Here is a 12,368-nt window from a genome sequence, read left to right as displayed (position 1 = left end):
ATGAGAGATTTCAACACATTGGGGGAAGTGGTGGAGGATCCAGGTGTGGACACCTGCAGAGGTGGAGAGGCCGACGGGGGTGGTCACTTCACAGAGCCCAGAGATGCCCAGACTCAGGGTGCTGGGTGTGGAGGAGGCTGGGGTCCTGAGATGGGGGTCAAGTAGAAGCACACCTCTTGACTTTCCCCTCCCCAGAACACCTGACATTTAAACATTGCTGTCGTTCCCAGAGCATCTCACCTCCAATTGAAAATTCAACCAACCAACCTATCAACGGACCAACCAGGCCACTGAAGGCTCTGCTCTAAGAAATTCACTGAGTTCTTTTGGGAGGCTTGAAGTTGGCATGGCCTGCACTGGGTACTCCAGAGCTAAGCTGGCAGTTTGACAGGGACTGACGCCTTCCCCGGACACTGCTCCCGTGGTCCTGAGTTACTGTTTGTCCCAGCAGATCACCCAGTGTGAGGTCTGCCAGCTGCCAGCCCCTTCCCCAAGCAGCGTCCATGGCCATGCCCCATAGTGATCCCAGCCAGTGCCTGCCAGACATTTAAGGAAAGCTGGCAAGATGAAGGAGAGGAGCAAAGAAAAGCACGCAGGAAAAACAGCAGAAGAAAAGAGCATTCAGGGACGGGCCTGGCAGCCCTGCGTTAGGTGTGCCGCCTGCGCTCCCTCCCAGGAAAACTGCTCTCTGCTCTCCGACAGCCCTGGCGGGCTTCAGGGCCTCCGTGGCTCTGCCCTGCTCTCAGGCCCAGGCTGTGTTTCCCCGGCAGCCCCCAGCCAATGACAGGAGGTGAGCTAGCACATCTCGTCCTCTCACAACATGGGGTTTAAGAGTCACCCCCATGGCTAAGGGTTGCTGTCAAGCCCCTCAAGCTGTTAACTCAAGTCTTTCAATTCTGGGATGTTTTCTTGTGTTATTTCCTTCATAATTTCCCTTCTCCATCCACGACTTCTGGGACTGACTGATTAATAGACGTAGCTTCCTTCCTTCACTGTGCATTTATTTTTCTTCTGCTTTCTTGGAGAGTTCTTCAGTTTTGTTTTCTGTCACCTTTTTTTCCCTGTTCTCATCCTCATATGTCTGTCAAGTGGTCATTATTAATAAATTTACTTTTTTATTTTTATTTATTGCTGACACTATTACAGATGTCCCCATTCTCTCCCCTGCCCCCCCCCCCCCCCCCCTCCACTTTACACACCTCCACCTGCCTCTGGCCGTCACTACACTGTTGTCTGTGTCCACAGGCTATAAATGTATGTTCTTTTGATACATAGTGTACTTGTTTTCTTTTTTTTAAAATATATTTTATTGATTTTTTTACAGAGAGGAAGGGAGAGGGATAGAGAGTTAGAAACATCGATCAGCTGCCTCCTGCACACTCCCCACTAGGGATGTGCCCGCAACCAAGGTACATGCCCTTGACCGGAATCGAACCTGGGACCCTTGAGTCCGCAGGCCGATGCTCTATCCACTGAGCCAAACCGGTTAGGGCATAGTGTACTTGTTTTAAGAATACATTATTTTATCTATTTCTCTGAGGTTTCAGAAGTTGATTCTGCTCTCTGTATTGCTCACTTTAACTCAGAGTTCCTTTCTTCTCTACACTTGTCAATTTTTCTTTGTCTTTGACTCGGTCGGGCACATATTTGCATTTGGAGCCACAGGATCTGGTGGAAGGTTCCCGTGTGGGGGTGACTGTGGGCCCCACTATGGGGTGACCTGGAGGTCAGCGGTTTGTTGGTTAGGAACCCCCACTGTCAGTGTCCATACTAACCTTCCCACCCCCCAGATGAGCTCACGTCCTTCCTGGGCGAGGGCCCCACAAGACCTCTTCCAGGGTCTCTCCCTCTGATAGTGTCCTGGGACCAGTAACCAACCACCATGGCTTAGAACAATTGAAATGTGTTCTCACAGATCTGGAGGCTGAAGTCCTAAATCAAGGTGGTGGCAGAGCTGTGCTTCCTCCAGAAGCTCTAGGAAACCCTCAGTCCTTGTCTCTGCCAGCATCTGGTGGCTCTGTGCTCCTCGATTTGTGGGCACATCACTCCAATGTTTCCATTTCCTCTCCCCACCCCCAGGTCCTCTCTTGTCCCTATACAGGCAGTATTCATTGCCTGTAGGGCACACCCGATAACTCAGGATGTTCTCAAAATCCTTACCTTAATTACATCTGCAAAGACCTTTTTGCAAATAAGACCACATTCTGAGATTCTGGAGGTGAAATCATGGACATATTTTTTTTGGGGGGTGGGGGCACACCATTCAAATACCACTCTTCCCGAACTGAAAACACACCCCCTTTTCTGGCCTCAGTCCCTGTAGAACAAGCATGTCAAACTCATGATCGGTGGGCGAGGCATGTGGGCCGCCGGCTGTGAGTTTGACATGCTTGCTGTAGCATGAGCTCTCTGCGGAGTCTGACAGATGAAGACCAGGGCACACAGCCACCTTGTTGTACCTCCGGGGGCCACTCTGCTCCATGACCCTACAAAGAGGGACCATACACTATATGAAGGAGAGGCGTCTCCTAATCTGTATTCATTTAGCAGATGTTTACATGTTTGCATGGCAGCGAGGGGGTAGGTTGGCTTTTCCTGGGAAGAAGCCTTCCTTTGGATGATGCTGGTGCCTGAATCTCTTTGTGCTCACAGACCCTTGGCTGGACCTTGACATTGGCCTTGCTCCCTCCTGGGCTGGCCTTTCTCTGGGGCTGACTAGTAGTCTGGCTGTCGAGCAAAGCCTTGATATCCTCATGAACGACTCCTTGAGCACCAGACCCTGGTGGTGAGGCACAAATTCCCTTCCTTTCCAAGGTGGACACTTCAACAGAGCCTTTCTCCAGAGAAGGGGCCAGCACAATCCTGGTAGGCAATGCGGTGAGTCAGAAAGGGTCATTTTCGGGAGTTAAGTAGTCCTTAAATTGCAGTAATGAAAACACATGAACACTTAAAAGGAGTGGTAGAAAAGAGGAGGAGCTGGGTAAAAAAAGGGGTGGAGGGATGTGTACCAGAAATGCTGCCTTATTCCTCAGAAGTGCTGACATTTTCTGTTTGGGGTCTGTTGCCCTGGTGACATTCCACAACGGTGCGTCATTCTGCTGGATCCAGGGTTGTCCAGAAGCCTCCGGAGACCAACGGCTTCTACTATTTTAATATATGGGTCAATGGAAAACAGTTGGAAATCTGGTAGTTGGTTAAACTTTCAGTGGCCATAATTTAGTTAATGCTCTAATAAGTTACACTGAGGGGAGGCTAGAACCTTTAAGTTAGCATATTTTTGGGAGGTGGGTGGGAGGGGTGGAGGAATCAGAAATGTGGAGCTGAGAGGGAGCTGGAAGACCACCCACCCAACCATCCACACACCCTACCTTGCAGGGAGGAGCCCAGACAGGACTGAGATCTGTCCTCAGATCTGCAACCCCAGTGGTCCCCCTTCTGGGACAGAGGTCATGACAGAACGCATGCAGGATGTATTTCATTTCAAAGAAAATTTGCTCTGACATCTAAAAATTAATATTTTGCACAAAAAGTAATATCTGCAGCTTCTCTTGAAATGCTGGAAGCTCTGGGGGCCCTGGGCGGGTACCTCTGCAAGGAAGTGGGGAGGTTCTCCTTGGGTCCCCTGGTTTTCACCACATCTTTTTTTAAAAATATATTTTATTGATTTTTTACAGAGAGGAAGGGAGAGAGATAGTTAGAAACATCGATGAGAGAGAAACATCGATCAGCTGCCTCCTGCACATCTCCCACCGGGGATGTGCCCGCAACCCAGGTACATGCCCTTGACCGGAATCGAACCCGGGACCCCTCAGTCCGCAGGCCGACGCTCTATCCACTGAGCCAAACTGGTTTCGGCTTCACCACATCTGTGGAAACAGGGTGTGGGAGAGGGTTCTGAGGAGGGCGAGGGCCAGAGAGGGGGAGGCTAGAAACCAGAAACCCCAAACTTGTCTCTGGAAAGTATTTACATGCATACTTACATACAAACACGCACATATCTATCTAGTATCTAGCTATCATCCATCCATCCATCCCTCTCTCTATCTATCTATCTAGTAATAGTATAACTGATATAACTGAAGTTGTCCTGGGAATCTAGGGTGAGATGTATGGAGCCAGTTGGGGTGAGAAGAGCAGAAGCTGACCTCCCTACCCGCTGGCATGCCACCTTAGACCTGTGGGGGAAGAAGTACATGGCCAGCCCTGAGCAGCTGGGCCTTGGTCTGAAATCCTATAAGGTTCCAGAAAGCTGCGAATATCTGTCAGGATCTCCAGAGAGAAAACATCGCAGTAATGACTGTTTAGAACTGGTTTCTGAGAATCATTAGTTAAATGATATATTAGCCCTAGCCGGTTTGGCTCAGTGGATAGAGCGTCAGCCTGCAGACTCAAGGGTCCCAGGTTCGATTCCGATCAAGGGCATGTACCTTTTTTGCGGGCACATCCCCAGTAGGGAGTGTGCAGGAGGCAGCTGATCAATATTTTCCTCTCATCGATGTTTCTAACTCTCTATCCCTCTCCCCTTCCTCTCTGTAAAAAATCAATGATATATATATATATATATATATTTTTTTTTTTTAAAAAAAGAGATAAACACCAACACCATTTAAAAATGATATATTAGTTAATATAACAAAATATATATAATTATACATAATTATGTAAAATATAATACTTGATCATTTCTATACTGAATTTCTGTCCTAAAGTAATTGAGATTCCTACTCTACACACACATACCCTTTTAAAAAAATATGTTTTTATTGATTTCAGAGAGGAAGGAAGAGGAAGAGATAGAAACATCAATGGTGAGAGAGAATCATTGCTTGGCTGCCTCCTGCACGCCCCACACTGGGGATCGAGTTCACAACCCAAGCATATGCCCTGACCAGGAATTGAACCGCGACCTTCTGGTTCATAGGTTGACGCTCAACCACCCGAGCCATGTCGACAGGGTAACACTTACCCTTTTATAAAAAGTAATTAAAATAAGAGGAAAGAAAAGGTCATCTGGAAAAGGGGTTCCCTGATCAAGATCAAGAAAGTTGGTTATAGAAGGAACCAGTCATATGGCTTCTGAGACAAAGTTCTTGTCTTGAGGTATCTTCTGTAGAAAAAGGTCTTAGTGATGTATTCTTGTAGCTTGACCCTGAAGATGCTGAGAATTCCCTAAGAAGGCATTTTGTGGGTTCAGGTTCGTGGAGCCCAAGGGGGTAGCTTTCTGGGGCTCCCTTTGAGGTGAAGATGAGCTTGGAGGCTGCAGAGCCCCCTGTGTCCATCACTCCCTAGAGCAGTGGTTCTCAACCTGTGGGTCGCGACCCCTGAAAATACATCCTGCATAACAGATATTTACATTACAATTCATAACAGTAGCAAAATTACAGTTATGAAGTAGCAACGAAAATAATTTTATGGTTGGGGGTCACCACAACATGAGGAACTGTATTAAAGGGTTGCGGCATTAGGAAGGTTGAGAACCACTGCCCTAGAGGGTGCCTCTGAAATCACAGGGTCTCAGAATGCTAATCGTGATATTGTAAATTCCTTTTATTGGTTCGGGGTAGTGACAGGGGTTTTAAAAACCCATGCCTTTCGTCACATGGTGTCATAACCCACGGCAGAGTTTGTGGAGTAACAAATGTTAAGGTTTCACTGTAGACCTCACTCCGTTTTGGTTCCATGCCTCTTTCTGAAGCATTTTGGCAAGACGACTTGTTAAAATCTTTCCCTCTCCTTATTAGGACCGTCGGGAGGATGTTCCGCACAGGAAGAGCTGCGAGCTCTTCAGGAGGAGTCACGGGACTGAGAGTGGGAGGAACATTTACATCAGCAGAGCAGCCCACGACCGAGCTGAGAGCGATGGTGAAGTTAGGAAGTTCTCTCACTGTTCTGCTCATCTGCTCGCTGACCGCGTGCAGGGACAACCCCAGAGGGGACTGCTGGCACCCCTGGCTCCTTTCGTCTCTCCCCCTAGGCTGCTCTAGTATTTTTATTGAAACAACACTATGACGTGCCCATAGCACACTGTCATGTGGCCGATTTCAATCATTTTAGGCATTACTAACTTAAAAAGGAGCCGAGAGCCACATGTGTCTGTCTGTGTTCTGTGTCTCTAGCCTGGGGCAGGTCCTGGCATATGAAAGCCCTCAGGGATGGCTTGGTTGTATGAATGAATGAATGAACAAATGAATGAAGCAATGATGCCTCCTGTTGCCACCAGCTACTCAGGCATGCTGCTGCTGGAACTCTGCTGGGGAAGACCAAGGCCTCCATGTCTCAGTCTCTCTAGGAAACAGGGTGGCAGCCCCCTCCCCCACCCCTCTCAGAATTGGGCTGGCAGATCCCACGAAAGTCTGTGTGTCTTTTTAAGTGTCACCGTGCTTCCTCAGCAGCAGCAGCAGCAGCAGCAGCAGCAGCAGCCGTGTGGGTAAGTGATGGGGCAGTTTTCACATCCCCAGTCACTGCTCAGAGCTGGAGAGGTGAGACGAGGCGACGAGGAGAGGGTGTGGTGGGGACCCACTGGCGTGGTCACCGTTACTGTTTACAGCATCCAGGCCGGTGCAGCCAGTGGAAAAAGGACCTCACCGTTGCTTATAAACCGTGAATCAGTAGCCGCCCTTGCTGACGGCTTGCTCTCTGAGTGTCCCATTCACTTTGCCCCTGGAGGGAGGGCTGAGGGGGCATTGAAACGGGTGTGCCTGTCCAGCCGCCGTGAATGGCTGCCCTGCAGTCTGTCTGCTCCGCTCGTGTCTCAGCCCCTCCCGCTCCATGGCTGCAGTGGGTGGGCAGTCGGTGACTGGCTCGCCTTTGCTTGCTTCCAGCCTTACTCACTGCCGTGTCATCTTCTGGCGCGTCCCCACCCACCTGCGATCCTCTCTAGTCTGGTGCAGCCATCTCCTCCCTGTGGTCTCTCATCTCTCCCCCGAAAGGGTCTGGACTTCCTTTCCTTAGGGCTCATGCTCCCCTCCTGTCCCATTCGTCCCAGGGCAGGGTGTTGGGTGCCCACCAGTGGTGACACGGGGAGTCAAGCACAAACCCAAGGCGGCCCTGTGGCAGGAGGGGTCCCATTCTAATTCTAACTCTACTTCCATTTTGTTCTCTGCTATTCTAGTTCATTCCATTCTGTCCCCCCCCCCACCCCCCCATATTATTTATCTAACTAGAGGCCTGGTGCATGAGATCCATGCACTGCAGGGCAGGTGTGGTCCCTCAGCCTGGCCTGTGCCCTCTCGCAGTCTGGGACCCCTCAGGGGATGTCTACCTGCCTGCTTAGACATCTAGCAGTTAGACATCCTTCTTGCAGTCCGGGGCTCTCACAGTCTGGGACCCTTTGCTCCTTAACACCCACCTATAGAGGAGACAGGAGAGGCTCCTGCCACTGCCGCTGTGCTCACCAGCCATGAGCCCGGCTTTTGGCTGAGCAGCGCTCACCTGTGGGAGTGCACTGACCACCAGGGTCAGCTCCTGCATTGAGCGTCTGGCCCCTGATGGTCAGTGCGAGTCATAGCGACTGGTCGTTCTGCCGTTCAGTCGATTTGCATATTAGGCTTTTATTATTAGGATAATTTTCTCCCTATTGTTTTCTCTTCTTCCTTTCTGTTACTTTTATTTCTCAGATATAGGACCTCCTGGATAGGCCTGCAATTTTCTTGTCTTTTTGTTTTATTTTATCTCTGACATTTTGTCATATTTTCTGAGGGATTGCCTCAAGTTTGTCTTCCAAAACTTCTACTGAATGTTTTAGTTTTGTTATGGTATTCCTCTTCCTCCCCCTCCCTCCTACCAGATTTATGGAGGTAAAATTGAAAAATAAAAATTGGGTATATTTATGGTGTACAATGTGATGTTTTGATATATGTCTAACTGGGGAATGATCACCACTACGATGAGCACATCTGTCACCTCACATAATTACAGTTTTGTGTGATGAGAACAGTTAAGATCTACTCTCCCATCTAATTTCAAGGTTCCAGTGCAGATTTATTAAATCTCATCGCCATGCTGTACCTTAGGTCTCCAGAACTTATTTAACTTATAACTGAGTTTGTACTAGCACCTCCCCAACATCTTTGACCAACAAACATCTCCCCATTTTTTCCAGCTCCCACTGCTAATTCCGCTCTCTGTTTCTGTGAGGTTGACAAGTTTAGAATCCATATATAAGTGAGATTTGCTCTGATATTTTTCACTTCTAAATAGATTTCTTATTCAGCAAATATTCCCAGTTAGAAAATAGAATTCGTTTCTTGTTTCATGGCTGCAAGATTTCTTCTTGGATTCCTATGAATATTCATGATTGCCCTGTAGAAACAGTTCCTGCTCCCTGCATCATCTCTGTCTCCTCTGAGTTCTTTAATTAACTAATGAATATATCTTTGCTTAAGTTTCTGTTTCTTTTTTTTCTTTTTTAAAAAATATATTTTATTGATTTTTTACAGAGAGGAAGGGAGAGGGATAGAGAGTTAGAAACATCGATGAGAGAGAAACATCAATCAGCTGCCTCCTGCACACGCTCCACTGGGTATGTGCCTGCAACCAAGGTACATGCCCTTGACTGGAATCAAACCTGGGACCTTTGCATCTGCAGGCTGATGCTCTATCCACTGAGCCAAACCGGTCAAGGCAAGTTTCTGTTTCTTATTTAAGGGTTTTCCTAGAGGGCTCCCCTCATTGCTCATCTCTTTATATAAAAGCCTAATATGCTAAGTGTCAACCTTTTGGTCCACCACTCAACCAGTTGCTATGATGTGCACTGACAACCAGGGGGCAGATGCTCTGACCAGTAGGTTAGTTTGCTGCTGGGGTCCCGCTGATCGGGACTGGGGAGATGGGCCAGATATGCCCTGGAGCCCTCCCACAGTCTCTCCCCAGCTGGCCAACCTCCCATGATCCCTCCCTGGTGGGCTGGCCCCCATAGCGCCAATCGGGAGTGGGCGAGATGGCCCTGATGGGCCCCAATCGCTGGCCAGGCTGAGGGACCCCACCTGTGCACAAATTCGTGCATTGGGCCTCTAGTATTTAAGAATGGGACACAAAAACCCAGTTGAAGCTCTGTGTTCAAGGATGGGGCCTGTTGGTAACAGCTGTCACAGTTGGGTGAGGACCTCCCTGTTGTTCTGTGGGACCTCTATGTAGCATCGGAACATCTTTTCTTTTGGTCCAGTGAGTTTTTCCATGGAGGAACTTTCTAGTTTTCTGCTGAAAGAGTATTATGGGTTCAATTGTGACTCCCCAAACAGTATGTCCAAGTCCTAACCCCCAGTATCTCATGCCAATTAGAGAAACATTCAAACTCGAAGAGCATTTTTATAAGTTTATTTGAGCCAAACTGAAGACAATTGCTGGGAAGGAAAAATCTCAGTGGATTGAGAAAATGCTCAAGAGAAAGGCAGTTTTGCAGCTTATTTTATACATTGGCGTCTCATTGGTGGTAGATTAAGGGGACAAGAGAAAGTAAATTGGGGAAATCTCTGGGTTTGGATAAAGAGTAAAATGGAGAAATACATACTTTTTTTAAATCTGAGAGAGAGAGAGAGAGAGAGAGAGAGAGAGAGAGAGAATAAGAGAGAGAAAGAATGAGAGAGAGAGAGAGGAACATTGATGTGAGAAACATCCATCAGCTGCTTCCCATAAGCGCCTCAATTGGGGCTGGAACCCAAAACCTAGGTATGTCCCCTGACTGCATATTGAACCCGCAATGTTTTGGTGTACTGGACGACGTTCCAACCAGCCGAGCCACCCAGCCAGAGCAGAGACACACACTGCTTTTACATTGGAGGGTACAGGATAGCTAACAATGAACATTTACGCACGTGGAGATGGCATGCGGGGACAAGATACAAGGAGGGGTTCTGTGGTCTTGTCCTCTGTTGCGGTGGGCATTCCCTGAGATGGTCTGGAAAAGGGGGTTACTCTGAGGCATGTTATCTTAGATGAAAAAGACGACAGGCTCAGTTAAGGTAAAGACTGACCTTTGTCAGGGAAGCTACAGCCTAGGACCGTGGTCGGCAAACTGCGGCTCGCGAGCCACATGCGGCTCTTTGGCCCCTTGAGTGTGGCTCTTCCTAAGCCTTAGGAGTACCCTAATTAAGTTAATAACAATGTACCTACCTATATAGTTTAAGTTTAAAAAATTTGGCTCTCAAAAGAAATTTCAATCATTGTACTGTTGATATTTGGCTCTGTTGACTAATGAGTTTGCCGACCACTGGTCTAGGACATAACTACCTGCCACGGCCCTCTTTTAGCAATTTTAATTTCCTGTGTGGTGACTTCAGGAAGTCCGCCACACAGGCCTTCCCTGAGCTTGTCAGGGTTAGTATGTGGCCCTTTTCTGTCCATACTCTGACGGTGACCTTATTTGGAAATAGGGTTGTGTCAGATGTAATTAGTTCAGAGGAGGTCACGTAGGGGTAGCATGAACCCTTATTCAATATGACTGTTGTCTTGAAAAAAGACAGAGCCTGGCCGGCGTGGCTCAGTGTTTGAGCGTCGACCTATGAAGCAGGAGGTCACGGTTTGATTCTCAGTCAGGGCACATGCCAGGGCAGGCTCGATCCCCAGTAGGGAGCGTGCAGGAAGCAGCGGATCAATGATTCTCTCTCATCATAGATGTTTCTATCTCCCTCTCCCTTCCTTTCTGAAATCAATAAAAATACACATTTAAAAGAAGACAGAGACACACAGGGAGAATGCCATGTGACGACAGAGACAGAGACTGGAGTGACTCTGCCACAAACCACGGGACACCCGGAGCCACCTGAGCTGGACGAAGGAAGGAAGGCCCTTTCCTAAAAGCTTTGGAGGGAGGGTGTCCCTGTCAACATCTTGATTTTGGACTTCCAGCCTCTAGAACTGAGACGGAACCTCTGTTGTTGGAGTCCTCCCATTGTGGCACTTTGGTGTAGCAGTTCTAGGACACTGAGCCAGAGAGCGTGTGGTGACCACGGCTTGCCACGGAGGCTGACAGGCCAAGGGGCTTGCCAGGGACATGTAGAGACTTTACTAACATGTCCACTCCTTCAGTTGTCACTTTAGGGACTCACCCTTCCTTTATTCTGATAGGGCAAGGGTGAGTCCCTAAAGCAGAGAGCGAGCCCACCACAAGCTCTCCATCCTTCCTGCTCTCACACCTAACCTCCTGATGCCTCTTGGGGTGAGGAGGCGTGATGTGCGTGGGGCAGGATCTAGGGGCCTGCGTCCTCCTACTCAGATTCCCAATGCATCCTTGTGCGTCTGCCTCAGCTCACTCTCGAAAAATTAAAGGGAACCTCCTGTTCCTGAGTGACCTGCCTCTGCATCTTAAATGTCTAGTTTTCAAGTCCCTCAGCCAAAGGTCACAGCTCCCAGAAGCCCTGGGTTCTCCCAGGTGGAAGTGAGGGCGCCCTCTCCTGGCCTCCTCCAGCATTTACTTTGTGCGTCCCCAGGCCTCCTCTTTGCCCCTAGGTCTTGGCTGCAATGGGAGGTCCCACCCTGGAGGGAGGGAAGTCTCCACTCCGATTCCTCTGGGCGTCACCTCCACCTCCAAGAGCTGCCTTTTCACACAATAGCCCCTCAGTACACGTTGGCTAAATAAACGAAGGAGCAGAGGGTGACAGTGAAGCTAAAAGGAGTAGACGTTTTTGATTTTATGCCGGAGAGAAAAATCAATCCTGAGGCTAAGGTTGTTCAAGAAAGAACCAATCCACCCATCCTTTACAAATGGAATTTATGTATCAAAAAGAAAATGAGTCAAATTGGAACTTTGGTGTAGCCTGGTAATTGTAAAACCAAATATCTCCTTGCTAAAATTTTTGAATTCCAATCAACTGCAAACAGTTTCTTGGATGGTCTCACATTTGGGTTTGCCACCCTTAAAATTAATCAGCTGAGCATGCTTTATAGCTCACAAAATTCTGGGAAGTATGCTATATTTTTAACTGGGCACTTTTACACAGATTTTCCGAGAGCCAGCTCAGAGCTGGCATAATACTTCTACTGAAAGCAATCTTCTCATTTCCCCAAGTGGAGGGGCTCGCGTGCTCCCCACAAGTTACTGATTCAAGGTAATTACAGAATCCCTCTTGTTTGGCATTCCTTTGCGAGAATGTATATTGTTACACGGGTGTCTCCGAAGCTCTTCGAGTCAAAGCGCCAGGGCTAAACCTCCCTGCACATCTCGCTGGTGGATGCCTCAGCCAAGCCATCGAATGTCTCTGTTTCCATTTCAGGTCTGTTCACGTGCCACTCAGTGACAAGGACCTCACTTCCCGTCTGTTTGATTAGAAAAATAGTTTAAGAAAAATAAAAGAAAATCCAGATGAAGATGTTCGCAACAGCGGGAATGACCATGGAGTCGCAGTGGTGATTATTGCCACGGCCTGGCCATT

This window comes from Myotis yumanensis, unplaced genomic scaffold, assembly GCF_028538775.1.
Source record: "Myotis yumanensis isolate MYYU_CA2020_CCGP unplaced genomic scaffold, mMyoYum1.0.hap1 SCAF_8, whole genome shotgun sequence".
In the NCBI taxonomy this organism is placed as follows: domain Eukaryota; kingdom Metazoa; phylum Chordata; class Mammalia; order Chiroptera; family Vespertilionidae; genus Myotis; species Myotis yumanensis.
This window is presented reverse-complemented; position numbering follows the sequence as displayed.